This window comes from Apaloderma vittatum, unplaced genomic scaffold (genome assembly GCF_000703405.1).
Source record: "Apaloderma vittatum isolate BGI_N311 unplaced genomic scaffold, ASM70340v1 scaffold14535, whole genome shotgun sequence".
Taxonomy (NCBI): Eukaryota; Metazoa; Chordata; class Aves; order Trogoniformes; family Trogonidae; genus Apaloderma; species Apaloderma vittatum.
Window position 1 is genome coordinate 1 of NW_009716598.1, and position 15,110 is coordinate 15,110.

The following is a 15,110-nucleotide window of genomic DNA, read 5'->3' on the forward strand; positions in this document are numbered from 1 at the left end:
AACTTCTCTCTTCTTTTTTTTTTTTCTTTTAAAATTTATTTCTGTAACGATCTAGAACTTGTTTAGGCTCTGGCTCTCCCTAAATTCATCTGTGATTTGCGTGCATCGCGTGAATGTTGTGACAAGAGTAAATCTGAAGGTTCTCCCCTCCCCGTCTTCAGGAAAAGTGCAAAGTCATTAGATGCTTTTTGTGTCATGCTTCATAGTTATTGCTGATTTCCACATCCAGATTTTTTTTTTCCACAACATGCTTCTTTTTTTTTAAAAAAAAAGAACTTTGCGCTTATAGCTGAGGTTATCAGCTTCTTTATTTTTTAATTTGGTCTCTCTTGAAAATTGTGAGAAGCATCACAATTGCTTAAACCTGATAGACAACAAGTTTACCTTCTGCTGTAATACTATCAGAATTAATGCAAAATAAGCCACTGATCTGCTCCTTCCTGTTAATTATATGGTTTGAGAATAGACCTGTTGTCTTTTATTAGACTGACTATTACAGCTTGGAAAATATGTAGTTTTCCAGGCTGGTTTTTCAGTCCTGAAATAGGAGCATGGTAAATCTCAAAGCTAAGTATGAGTTGATGAAAAAATTACTTAGAGTTTAATTTGATTATATATGATCATTTTCTGAAACAAATGAATAATAACTATTCTCTGTTAGGTACAGAGTATTTGGAAGGGAAGGTAAAAGAGTGGCAAAACGATCTAAAGGCAGGAAGCAGGTACCCAACTCTAAGACCCACTATAAAAGCGTTGGGAGAGATGAAAACTGTAGTTTTCCAAGTCGGGTGGGCTTTATGTATTCAGCGGAGTTCTGTGTTCTAGTTTGGTCTCTGCATTGAAAAATATTTTGTCCTGGTTTCTACTGAGAAGCTGAACTGAGATGAGAGTGATTGCTGTGTGAGAATCGGTACTCTGGTGCTCGCCTGGATGCTTTTCCTCCTACCAGTTATCAGCACCAGCTCCCTCTGGTTCGTAGAGGTTGCTGTGCCTCACCTACAGTTAACCTCAAGAGCCTTTGATGCAATTTCCAGAATTTCATATGCTTACCTGAGTATAAATAAAGGATCTTGGAGGTTTTTGGTAGTTCTTGTGGGAAGTGGAGGGGAGTATCGGGGCACGTGAGCCTGCGAAGTCATTCAAGTGTGCAGAGGAAAGCAGCTCTCTGACTTCTGCTGGAATTACTGGAAGTGATGTAAGAGGTGGTCACTAATCTGACAATTAAATGACAGACATAGTAGGTGTAATTACTGGTTATAATAAGTTGAGGAAAGTTTGACGTAGTGTTAACAGGAGTGGTAAGTGTATCAACAAATTAAAATGAAACAAACCACCTGACAAACCCTTACAATGCTGAAAGTCTTTTAATGAGATGGGAACCTTCAGTGGGTTTTTGCAATGTTTGTTTGTGATTTTTAAGCACGATAGCTGTGGCGAAGTTAATTTGCGCTTGCAAAGAGCAGGCTGATTTTATCTTGGAAGAAGGGGGCTAGGGAAAAGAGCGAGATGATAAATACATGGGTGTGTCTAATACACAGAATCACAGAATTGTTGAGGCTGGAAAAGACCTCTGAGATCATCAAGTCCAGCCTATGACCATAGCACTAAGTGCCACATCCAGCCTTTCCTTAAACACCTCCAGGCAAAACACAGGCAATTTTGAATTATTTTTTCTTTAAAATTAGCAGGTTTTACAGTGGATAGTGTGGATGAGTTAAAGAGATTTAATATTTGAGAAGAAAGACTATAATAGTAATGTATAATAATATATGTCATCTATTCATCATGTGAAAAAATTGAGTTTCAGGTTCCAGGAGTCTTTTCTTCTGTACTGTGTATTGTTTGCGTGGCGCAGCAAATAGCTGGTACTCTGTCTCTTCAGCCCTTTCCCAAGTGCTTGAAAAGTTGGTCTTGATAGACTGCTCAGGTCATTTAAATATTAGGTGGAAGATTGTTGGCTGTGAATGTCATCAGTTATATTTGCGTTGGATAATGGAAGTTTCAACTATATCTTCATGTTGCTTAGTTGAGTACTAAAGTATTTAGCGTTTAATTTGTACAAGGATTTTGATTTTCCAAACAGTTTCTAAAGAAAAACCTGGGACTCAAAAACCTTATAGGAAAACCTTGCAAATATATTTTTGAATACAGAACTGTCTATAGTTCTCTCCTAGACCATTGTGCAACTTTTAAAAATGCCACAAAATTTATGAATATATTATTTTGAAGGTGAAGTAAAACCCAAATTTAACAAAATGGAATATGCAGTGCATTGTAGATCTTCAGTTACTGTCTTCTCTGCCAGAGTCAGAAATTAAGACTGCTGTGTCACAGAAGACAGGAGCATTTAATCTGATGGTTTTTTTGGATTTTTTTTAGTTTTTTTTTATTTTGTGTTTAATTATCTTGGGAGTCACTTTAAAAAATCTCATTAACCTAGTAAGAAATTCAAAATCTCTGAGCCGGATGTGTGCAGTGCTTGCTCCTGGAATGTAAATACTTAGGGACAATGATAATGCAGTGATTGTGTTTTGTACTTAATACTGTCTGAGAATATCAATGCTCAGATTAATGCAATTCCCATGTGCCTGGAACTCACTGATTAGAAAGCATGCGTGATATTGCTAATCAAGAAAATATTATTTAGGTTTCACCAAAATTTTTCTCTCCTCTAGCTAGATGCAGACCTGTCAGTTATTTCATCCTGTGAAGTGTATAATTAAATTCAGTTCTTATTGTTTTGTTCTTGCATGAAACCTCTGTGTTTTGCAACCCAGTGTTTTGTAATAGAATTTATGTGAAAGATGCTAAACAAAACTAAAGCAAATGATCAGGAAAAACACGAACGAGTGCGATTCTCTTAAGATTGTGGTTTCACACCTGGCCGTAGGGCAGAGGGCTTCGTGGAGCTTTCTGGATAACACCAGGCAGCGCTATACAAAGCTGCAGCTTTAATTTAAAAAAAAAAAATAAATCTGTACTCTTTAGTAGGACTGTGTCAATGTGTTCAGCAGTGTGTGAACGAGGAAACAGTCTGTCTTTGCGGAGAGCCTGAAACAAAAGACCAAGAGGTGAACTTCGTGATATTTTGAATAGATGTCAACTTGCGTGTCATCAGTGGTCTGATTTTTATGAATTGCTGTAGTTAGTGTGGGGAAATACCATAATGAGAACTGAGCTGAAGGCTTGTGACGACCAGAATTGAATCAAATATAGATGGACATTGACGAGCAAATCATTGTGCTATTCAGTGAAGACAGTTGCATTTCCTTTAAGATGTCTTGGCTTCCAAAAGTACGTGAAATGCTGATGTACAGCAAAACAAATTCTGCTTCAGTTACTGTAACTCTTGCATTCTGTTGCCTTCTGAAAGGACTTAAACTGGAGAGGAGAGGAAAGATAGAAGTGCCTGACTGTAATGTAGAGCAAAAGACAGTTTCAATTTTCACTTATTACATAAAATGAGTTGTTTGGAGGCAAAATAGGTTTGCCGAGTTGCAGAAACTGTAGCTCTCTCCTCTTTCTTACGTTAGATCTCAAACAAATATTAATCATATGGATTTTCAGCGTGAGCCAAGTGTTTGAGTCATTGCGAAGCCTGCTGTTTTGAAACATTAAAAGAGCTGAGTAATGTTAAGATTAAAATTATTCTAAGATTTTAATTTTCAAATGGTGGGGCACCAAAATAGCCTCATCAAATCAATCCCAGGATTGAAAGTGCTTTTTAAATGAAATTGAATATCTTGGAGCGGCTCCTGCTGACGAGCTTGGCATCTTGGACAAGAACAAATAACCTGCTCGCGATCAGCGGTGGAACTCTTGGACCTGTTGGGTCTGTTTCCACAGCACAGTTATCGGTTCCAGTGCCCAGGCTTTTTCAGGATAACCTGATATTTTGAATTATGTTGCATTGACTTTTGTATGAATTTTTGCTGCCTTGTGGATTGTGGCTTTTTACCTCAGTAATTATTTCTAACATAAATTGCACTTGTGTCATTTCCTGGTTATATATTAAAACACGATTTATGTGGTATTTGTGCAAATTTAAAGTGTTGCATTAAAATTTAAGATGTTTATTCATGATCTATTGTTAAAACACGTGTGGTATTTAAAATTGATTAAAAGAAATACTTTATCTGAGTGTTTTTCTGGTGGCTCTTTCTGTCCTGACTGATTGCTTTAAGTGATTGCTCATGTAAACCAATTTTATCCCTAGTTTGGAAAAGGAAGACATTTTCCTTCCTTCAGGTTCTTGATTTAAATTTAGCTTAGTTGTTGTTATTGAGCTGAAAGAAATATTCAGATTGTATATATAGATGCTATGCTTTTCAAAATCTGATTTAACACACAGTAAATTTAGAGCCTCAGTGTGTATCGAGTGACTTTGATCAGTTTGGGTGGTTTGACTTAAAGATCTTGACAGTGCAATGCAGTGTCAGAGTACTAAAAAATTAATAAATCTGTGGTATATTAGGTTTTAGAGAGGCTTATTCTAGGAAGGCTTTTTCCTCCCCTGATGTTATAGGGTAGGTTTAACCAAGTGTATTTACCTTGTGTTGCTGTGTGAGAATTCAGACTGGAGTCCTTTCCTTTCCTTGGGCGTGTTGGGGATGGGGAGGGCAGGTTCTAAGAGCTAATCAAGTTTTGTAGCAATGTCAGCAGTAGGTACAACAGGCAGAGTTCAAAAAAATGGCCCAGCAAAATTTCCAAGAAGACATTAAGTCCAGATGCCCTAGAATTTCAAGAAACTAATCACGATGTTAGCACTATTTTCCTTCCCTTGGATCAGTAGGAGGGACATCGGCGGGAGTTTTAGGTTCTCCAAACAATGTGAGGGGAGAAGAGCAGCGATGTTTCAGCATTTTATAGAATGTTAACAAATGTCTCTTTTTAATCCTCCTGACTGGCACTTGTGGGGCAAGAAACTTCTGGGTTGTGGTTGCTCTTTCCAACAGTATCGATACAAGGTGTCTAAATAAGAAAACAAAGTAGGGAGAATGAGGTGGCCAGGAAGTAAAACTTCAGTTTTGGGTACTACAAAATCAACCTTAATCTCTAAGATACACAGTAGGAAAGGGGAAAGTCCTGTTTTCTTCTAGAAACAGTCCAGAAGAGGGTGGATTTTTTTTCATTTTTGTGTGAGTGCCACAGGATGAAAATGTAATTCAAATCCCCAGACTTCAGGAAAAGCAGCTGATGGGGAAGGTGAGGTAGCTGGAGACAAGAAGGCAGTCAGGCATCTTTTTTTCCTCTCATCTGTTACAGTTTGTTACAGATGCCAATAGATGGGTATCAAAAGCCAAATATGCACCTTGAAAAGGAATGAAGAAAAGAAAATTGACTTTTCCTAGTGGTGTTTCTTCAGAAGCTTGGGCAATTTTCTGTTCTCAATCTCTGCAGAAACCTTGTGGGCCTGAAATGCAGATGTTCATAGCGATTTTGACAAGATGACAGCTGAAAGGCCAACATCCTAAGCAAACAGTTAAATTGCGCGAGAGTTTCATTGGTGTGGCTCATGTTTGCCTTTTCAATAAGTCACCTATCGTTTTCCTTTGTGCTTAGCTTCTGGAAGCAGGAGTTTAAGAATATTTAGCCATTTTTACTAAACTAAGTCACCTATCGTTTTCCTTTGTGCTCCTGCTTCCAGAAGCTGAGTTTAAGAATATTTAGCCATTTTTACTAAACTTTCAGTCACAATTGCTGAGAAAAACCTCCAACATGGTGTGAGGGTACCCCAAAGGTTAAATCTGAAAGACAAGAAGAGTGTCTGCTCTTCGGTGAAGGCTGGAAGCAGAGGTGATGGGCTTAGCTAGGTTGCTGTTGACCCAGCTGACTTGGCCAGAGATACGTAGGAGGTATTTACGGGAGCAGAAGTTGCAGTGGGTTGGGAGGATAACCTCCAGCAGAGCAGGTTGCGGAGCCACAGGCTCTCTTGTGGCCACGGCGCCTGCAAATACATTTCTGGCTGTAACCTTAGGCTTTGTCTCCACAGGGGAATTGAACTATTTATAACCTAGTGAGTGTTACTTCTTCACAGGATAGTTCTCCTATTAAAAAAAAAAAAAAAGTAAAAATGACACTTCGGGGAAAACAGTTTCTAGTGGGAGTCTTACACTTCATTCCTTCAGAATTTTGTTTCTCTTCCATTGCTTTTACTTAGAAACTTCATCTAGGCTTGTTTTCCTTCCAATAGCCAGGTAGGTAACTTCTGACTTTTGGCCACTGTACTCTGTGTATTTATGTAACCTGGATATTTTATTTTTTTTTTGCAAGTGTGAAGTGCAGTGATAAATACTGCTTTAACATGATACATTCCTTAAATATTTGGCAGAGTTTCTTTTTTTAATAAGTGACCATTTGAAAACAGGGGTTACTGCCTGAGAAGCATCAAAAGCAATTTGTAGTTTGATATATCAATGTCATCACCAGTGGTACCTGAAGTAGTTACAAAGCCTATATAAACTTTATCCCATACTTGCAGTAGAAGGGATGAAAAATAGTACTTGGGTTTTTCACTTTCACAGTGTGGGATTTTGAATCATTCAGTGGTTCTCAGTAGAGAACATTTTTTTGAACTTTTTTTTTTTTTTTTAAAAGAGCTATGATAGTACACATCTCGAAGCAAAAACTAAATGAATTAGAAAAGCCTGGTAAAGTAGCCTGAACTCTAGTCTGGAAAAGGACTTAATTTTTGTGGCTCAGAATCACAAATAACTGACCAGAGATGTATCGTGAACCGAAAGCAAAGCTACAATTAGACCTGAGGGCAATAGTTCTGTCTGATCTTCGGGTGATGGGTATAAAAAAGCAAATGTTTATATTCCCTTGTTTTCTTATGAGGGAGTACAGCTGTATGCTAAATGTTACAGCTGCATAATTGTGTGAACTGCATAATGCCTTGCTGTAACTTGGGTACCAAGAGAGTATGTGTGTGGTGCTGAATGGTGAGGAGGAGGGAAGGGTGCTGAGGACCATGTATAGATCAAATGCTTTTCTTTTTTTTTTTTTTTCTTTCCTCCCGAGCTGGCGATAGATTTGAAAGGATGCAATGTGTGTGCGTGACTGGTACTGCTGGGCTTTTGGCTCCTGAAGTGTGTAAGAATGCTCCACTTTGCAAACTGTCAGCCAGAAATTATTTCAGTCAAGAGAACAGTCATCTCAACTGAACTGAAGCACTTCTCCTGTAGACAGTGTTAACGTGCTTCTTCTCCACTGACTTTAAACCTAAAATTATCTGTCTACTTAGTGCCTTTTATGCATACTCGAAAAACAGGTGGCTGCTTAACTAATCTTTTGTGCATGTAGGTGCCAGACCAGATTTTATATGCAGAGCTGCTTGGCCCCACAGAATGCAAGGGCACATCAGTAAATATCAATGTACCAGCCCCTTAAAAAAGTCTGAAATCAAACCTGTGTAGAGATGGGTGTAAATGTAAGTGGTCTTTCAAAGTGACTTTGGATTGTCACTCTGCAGTACGCTTTTTCTAGCAAAACTGGGCATAGATGAGTGTTTGAAGAGGCAAATAACATAGTGTGTCAGCTTTGTGTGTGTTTGTCCACCTGTCTGTCCCCAAGGACAGGAAAATGGACTGGAAATGTCTCTGTCTGTCTTGTTACTTAAGATTATATTCTTTTGCTTCATTAAGATATTTCTTGCCACTTCTTACGTATTTGGAATTGCAAAACCGATAGTAATTTGTTCTGTGATGGGAGTGTCCTGTGGTCAGTGAACCAGGTTTTCACTGGAGAATTGTTATGATAAGACAACATAATTTGAATTTCACATGAAGTTCTGTTTGCAGGGAGTGTGATAAAAATAAATCTGTGCCTACGTACCAAAACATTTTGACCTGGAAAAGAATATAATGAATATAAGATGCAAGAATGTTACTTTTGGAAAAAATCACTCTTTTGGACTGTGAAATATTCATGACACTCAAAAATTCCTTCCTTCCTGTGCTTTTTTTCAGCTTTGTGCTTAATGCTGATTTTTTTTTTTAATTTTCCCCCCCCACTTTAGAATCTAGTGTGTGTAGGCAAAGAAGAGTAGGGACTTTCTGTATGTGTTTTATGAATGTACTTGGCTTACTTGGACTTTAAGTTAGGTTTTAGAAATTAGCTATCGTGTCTCTGAGCTCAAGACGCTGGTCTAGTGATCTGTCAGCTTGTATGAAGAAGGTAGAAGTCTGAAGTCACTGAGCCTTTTTTAATAGTAAACTTAATAAGACTTACTTCACTAATTTCTAAATTGTGATTTTGCTTGTCTGTTAAGAAGGTCAGTATTTGTTAGTCTGTTTGTCTGCCAGGGCAACTGTGATCAGACGAGTCGGCAAACGCAGGGACGCGTCGTGCCCCGTTCCGAGCGGTGGCCGCGCAGACTCGCGTTCTCCTTTGCCAGCCGGGCACGCGCAGGGTCGGCGGCGCTGGCGGAATGGCAGCGACTTCTGAAGGCGGCAGCTCTCCTGCCAGATGTGTTCATGCTGCCACTTTTTCTGCTCTCGGTTAATGAAAAACGCTGAAGGTTGATGGTTTCGGTACTGGTGTCTGGAGGCGAATGCAGATACCTCTATTTGTCTGACTCCAATTACTTCTGTTGGTAACGCCAGGTAATTGGGGCGGTAAATACAAACGTTTTTGTGGCAATAGACGAAATAACTTTCAAATGAAGTTATATTAAAATCACAAGTGAAGTAGCTATGTGTGTATGGCACACATTTCTATTCTTTAAGATGTGCAGGGGTAGGCGGTATTTTGGCAGAGGAAGGAAGGAGCAACGTTGTTGACTTGAAACTGCTTCTGCCACACAGTTTGTGATGTAACTGCAGGGGGCACGTTGGCACACGAAGAGGCAACACTACTTTCATATCCCACTGCTGCGTTGTTTGCGACCTCTCCTTTCCAACCGTACATGCCATTTTGAGCATCGACGTTCCTTACATGTCTCCTTCAAGTTGGGGATAGTATCTGTTAGAGAAATGGGTGTTTAAATAAGTTCTGCTCGTACCCTTCCTCTCGAGAGGCGTTGGTTGATTATTTCCTGTTTTTGTACCAAAGCTATAATGGAGATGTATCACTTTAAAACACTTCCAAAATGTGCAGAAGTGCAACAATAGCGCTGACCTCAGCGAGCGGGGTCACACCCAGGCTGCTTCCTGTTTTCTTCTTGGGGAGGCCCCGAACATGGGACAACTCTCCTTCCATGTGCCTGGCGGCTCAGAAATCAGAGTGACAATTAACTCCACCTTTTTTTTAAAAAAAAAAAGGAAATTAAAGAAAAAGTAAGGAAAATATTCAGTTAGGGTTTCCAAGCTTATTTTCTAAATGGTAACAATTTTATTTATTTTTTGAATGAACCGTTGTTCACTTTCTTTACTGAAACATCTAAAATGTTCTGCAGCTAATACACCCCTCAAAAGTATACGTTAAAGATACAGAAAGGAAGGAGATGTGTTGAAGGGGTTTGAGAGGAGAGAGAGAGAAAGGAAGAGCAAAGTACACAATGGCACAATTACAGCCCTTATATACTGTTATTTTAACTTACGCCCTTCTGCTCACATTTAAGTGTTAGTTGACCAACATAAAAGCTCCTTGCTTTGTTGTCTGTGTTTATTGATGCAGTACAGCTACAAATCAAAGCGCAGAATTCTCAGGAAAAGGAATAGCTGCTAAGGTCTCTGTGAGAAACAGAGGAAAGGTAACACAGAGCCAGGTCCAGTCAAAAAAGGCATTAAATGTTTAGTTTTCCTCAGTGAAGGGCTGAGTGTGTGTGTGTGATACTCAAATAGCTCTACTGTAATAAACACTTTTTATATACGAAGGTATGTAACTACAGTACAGCGTTAATGCATTTCTTTCAAGTGGCTGTTGTGCAGGCAGAAATTTCACTTTGTGTAAGGCTTTGTCCACAATGCCAAATTTTGATTATTAGTTCTTGAAAATGTCAAATTCATTCCCTGCAGACTGTAAGCATTAAAACCTCTCAGTGTTTTTCTTCTCTTTTCATGGCTTTGGGGAGACATAAATGACCACGTAAAGCGGCCGATGTCTTGATTAGTGTCACGAAATATGGAAATATTTTATCGAAATCTGGCTGGGTGCATCCTGGATGTAAAAAGTATCAGTCTGTGTAACTTTACGCAAGTGACTTCAGCATATTAAAGGTTTTGTGGACTGAAGCCTCAATGTGAGTTACCTATATAGCTCCCTAGAGAGAGATCTGGAGTCTTTCTTGGTATCTTTTTTTCTGTATTTAGTAAAGTGTTCTCCTTAGCATTCCTTATGTTTAGCCACCTGTATGATCACCAGTAGGGTTGATCACATACAAGCTACATGAAAACTCTCTTACCTTCTGCTGCTTGATCATTTGTGAGATCTTACTGCATATTAGTTAAAAAAAACCTGAGATTGATGTGTATAGATAAGCACTTACTTCAGTTCTAAAGGACTGATTTTTTTAACACAAAATAAAATTCTCGCCTAAGTAATTCTTTAGACAACAACTCTGAAGAATCTGGTCAGACAGAGTATTCTTTCTACAGTCCCTTTAGTCTCCATGTGTTTGGCACAAAAATAGAAATGCTTTATTGTGGGGTTGGGGGTATTTACACTTCTAGTAATTTTTTTTCTCCTATATATATGGGTTTTTCCATGGGAATAAGCTAAGCTTGCCAAGGCAAGTGAACATCCTTAGCATCTTAGTTTTGTAAACTGTAATTTCTGAGACAGAGGTGGCTCTGCTTTGCCGAACTAAAGGTTCCTGTCACTACATGCCTGACAATTCTCCTTCCAGTAATCTGCCAAACATCAGCCCGTATCCTGGCTTCCCAGAGCTCTCGGCCCCTGCACCAGCTTCCCGCTCTGGGCCACAGGACTGGCAGGTCCCTGTGTGATGGACTCCCTGGGTCCCGGCTTATGAGTGCTATGTCCTGCCCTGCTGCTGGCTGGGGTGTCGTGGAGCTCTTGGGCTGGATCAATTTTCTAAACTGGTGTCCTCAGTCCATTTGGAGTGAGTTTTTGCAGAGAAAATGGTGTTTTTGCAGCCAAAGTGTTCCAAGTCCACAGGCTGCAGTGAAACGACATTTGAGACAAGAACCTGTGGCAATTTGTCACTGCCTGCCCATATAATGGAGAATTAAACTCTTAGCAAATGATGCTGCTACTGAATCGGGAATAGTGTAAGGGGTAATTTATCTGTGGAGCACTCAAGCCTGCCAGTGGCTTTCCTGACACTAGATATGCTGTGGAATCTGTCTTAGTTAATTATTTTGCCTCAGGAGGCACTTTATTTTGGTATCAGTAAATTCAGTTGTACAAGTCCGCTGAGGAAAAATCGCGCTGCGGCACAGTTCAGGCTACAACTGACATTGCTTTTTCCAGGGCAAAGATGTGCCGCGGTGGTTACTGCTCGCAGCGAGCTCCCTGTGTTGTTGAATCTGACGGGAAGCGTCTCATGTCCTTGACCCCCTTTCCTAATCGCTTGGGTGTCCTGCAGCGGCACAGCCCCTGGCTGCCCATGGTATTAAAAGTTCTTCCCCTTCATGTTGCTCATCCCCTTAAGGCCTCTTTGCCGTAGCAGGTGGTTTTCGTAGTGTATCATGCACAGCATGAATTGCGTTTAAGCGAAGCACCTGCCTCTGTCAGAGTTTCTACCTGTAAATGTTGAAAAGCAGATACCAGTAGTGTTCTTCAACTGAGCTAACTCAGAATATTTTTTTTCTTCTTTTATTATTTTAATAAGTCAGGGCGATAGGCATTAGGATACCTGTGGTCTCCCAAGATGTCAGGAGTAATCCTGACTCCCTTTCTGCTCACAGAGGTGGAAGAGCTGATGGCTTTGCTTCATACGGGGCCGAGTGCGTAACAGCTGGGCTCCTGGGGAAGCTCCTGTTCAGAATACACTATTTTCCAGGCTGTGGAGCAGTGCTCTTTCCCGGGTGTAGTATTTTGATCTTCCTGGAGGAGAAAGAACAAACATGTCTTCTTAGTAACCTAGTACAGGTTAGAATTGAATCCACTGACATTTGCGTAATTTTGTTTTATGAGGAAAAGTTTGCAATACAGAAATCACCTCTGTTCTCTGCGATCCCTGTAAGACCCATCGAGGCAGTCCCAGCATTTAATCTGATAAAAAACAAGTTGGTTTTTATCTGGTGACTGGTAGCATTGGCAAGCGGCACACTTCAGCGTTGCGGTGATGACCCACTTCTCTGCACTGAGGACAGGTTTGTAGGATGCAGCCTCGCTTTGCCGGTGCTGCCAGCCCTCCCAGTTCTGTGCTTCACTGGTCACCTCACGGAGGCACGTGGATCCAATGTGACAGCAAGTAAGTCTAGTCTGGATCATGGTCTACATGCATAACTAACTACATCTTGGCTGTGGATTTCCCTCTTTGCCTCTCTTTAACTGTATCCCTGTAGCATCAGAAGCATTAAAACTGATGCAGACACATCCACGTGTGCAAGTTCCAAGCATGTTTCTTGTCTCCCTGCGTTGCTGTCGCGAGCGTGGCATCGCTGTGACGCTCACACAGCAGTGTGACAGGAGCTCAGAGGTGCTGCTGGCAGAGTTCGTGTAACTTGGGAAAGGCATCCGGGAGAGCTTCCTCCCTACCCACTCAATTTCCGTAATTTCCTGTGGGCACCTTAAAAAAATAATAAATTCCAAGTGGAAGGATCTTGCTCGTGATTCTGCTGAGTACTTTATGGCGGATGCTCATCTGAACGCCGGAGCAGTTGTGTTGGGAGCTGCAGCCAGGCAGTACAACAGGGAGCATTAAATACGCTTCAGTTTAGTAGTTAAACCATGCACTTAGGTTGTTTACTGCGGTGTCACGGTGTTTATATCTAGCTGAAGAATATCTGAAAGCTTCCTCTTCAGCTGCTGTGAACTGGACAGGAACTTTAATGTTTAAAGCTAGACTAATCCAGTTCCAAAATGAATCTGGGTTTTGTAGAAAAGCTTACTGCCTTGGAGGGCGTTTATATTCGTTGAGGCATAGATTGACCTTGAAGCACTGACACGTTTTTGCTGAGCAGTAATGCTAATGACTTTGCAAATTTAGAACATCTCAATATTGCTAGGACTTTTCAACTACAAAAAAATTCACTACTTTCAAAAAAGCGTGAAATATCGTCGTCCTTTAATTTGCTTAGGAATTAATTTTTAAGCTAAAGGCGGGTGGGTGAGAAGACTTCTGAAGGTCTGTGTAGGAACTTGTGCAGGTACAACAATCTAAAGCTGTGAGGCTGAACGGCTGTTGAGCTGCTGGTGCAACTTGGCACGGAAATGGCATTAATGCTGAAGAATACCGATAGGCATGGCATTGAAGTCATTAACTGACCTTATGTAACCAGCACTCTAACGAGTGCTGAATGGTCATTGATGGTCTTTGAGTGTCAACGCAGTGCTACAGCTGATTTTTTAATACTCTCACAGTTGTACCTATGAATAAAAAAGCCATAGCTTCAGCTACTGGTGACCAACCACAGGTTCTTCCACTTGAATGGTAATGTCACTTGCTTTAGGATCAGTTATTCTGTGTCTAAGTTTCTGTTTACAAAGCACTGAAGTGTGTGGCCCATCACAGGGCAGAAGCTGACTTCCCTTCTCAGCAAATTAGGGATACATCAACTTCACTGTTAGGAATCTTTATCTTCTGTTAAAAATAGTGCGCAAGACTACTGAAATGTTGGCAGGCGTCGGGGCTGGGTTGCTTTAGAGGTTTGAGTCCATTGTTTTGTCTCTTTTACTTCTGTGTAGATTCTAGAACAAGAAAGGGAAACCATTTTAAACAGGATAATTTGACACTGTCAGAACTGAAAGGTCTAGTATTACAATCCAATATATTAAGATTATAATTAAACTTGGTAGGCTATAAAGGCATGCAATCAGCCTGCATGCTAACGTGATATTTTTAATGCTTGATTATTTTTTTTAAATTGGACATTATATTGAATGACTTTATATTTTATCCCTGCTGTGCATTAAGCAATATTAAATAGTCTGGGCTTGTGAAATAGGAAGATGATAGTAAATAAAGTAGTCTCCTACAGTATTCGCAAATGAATTATAATGTTGTAGTTGACCAGTGTATGGATTTAAGGAAGGGAAAGGTGTGAACTTCATGGTTTGCTTGTGTATAGCTGAAAGTACTGCTTAGACGTTCTGCATCACCGCTGTGCTTGGGATGTATTTTGGTCTGGAGATGAACCCATTTGTGTGTGTTTGTAAGTTTATTCTGACACAGAATTTGCAGTGACATCTGTGGAAAGCATGGAGGTTCAAGCGAAAAGGAAGACTGGGGTTCATTAGTGAAGATACACTTCTCTTCTGGAGTAACAAGTTTTTGTAGTTCTTAAACACTTGTGCAAGCTCTTAGTCCGAGAAAAATTATCTTACTCTTAAGTTACTTTGAACCAAAACTTTTCACTCTTTGCATCTACGAAGTGTTGTGTTTTATAATCCTCTAGAGTCTGTCTTTTTGAGCATATTGCTCCTGAACTACAAAGAACCGGGAGCTAGACCAAGGAAAGGGATTTCACTAGAGGTCTACAACTTACCAGGCACACTGTGACCTCTCTTCCCTTGGTTTTTTTTGACCATTCTTTGGTGGACTAAATTGGGGTCCACTACTGTATTGTCTCTGGTGCTTAAATGAAAAGCTTAGTATAATGTTATGAATAGGTTTTCTCTCCACTTCTTTCCTCCCTCTGTTTTTGTTTGTGAGTAGTCACCTGGCTTCCATCCTCTTTCTTCTATAAGCTGGAAGTGTTTTGGGCAATTTAGGTAATGTAGGGGGTCACCACTGCCACCTTTGCAGGGTGCTTCTTCTATCGTGAAAAAAAATACAAATTAATTCCAGGCTTCCTCTTGAGCGAGCTACTACCAGCTGATTTTACTTTCATGGCAAGAGTGTCGAAGTCTCCGTGTGTGTGAGGGGGTGTCAGAGGTGTCTGTGGTGCTCGGTGCACGGCTGCACTGCTGTACCGTAGGGTGAAGACGAGAATTGATCCGAGGAAACTTCTCAACACGGATGTAAAATCCGATTGAAGAAAATTACTAACCTGAAAGTGTGCTTGTACGTGGCCTTACTGTTTACTGATCTTTTTATT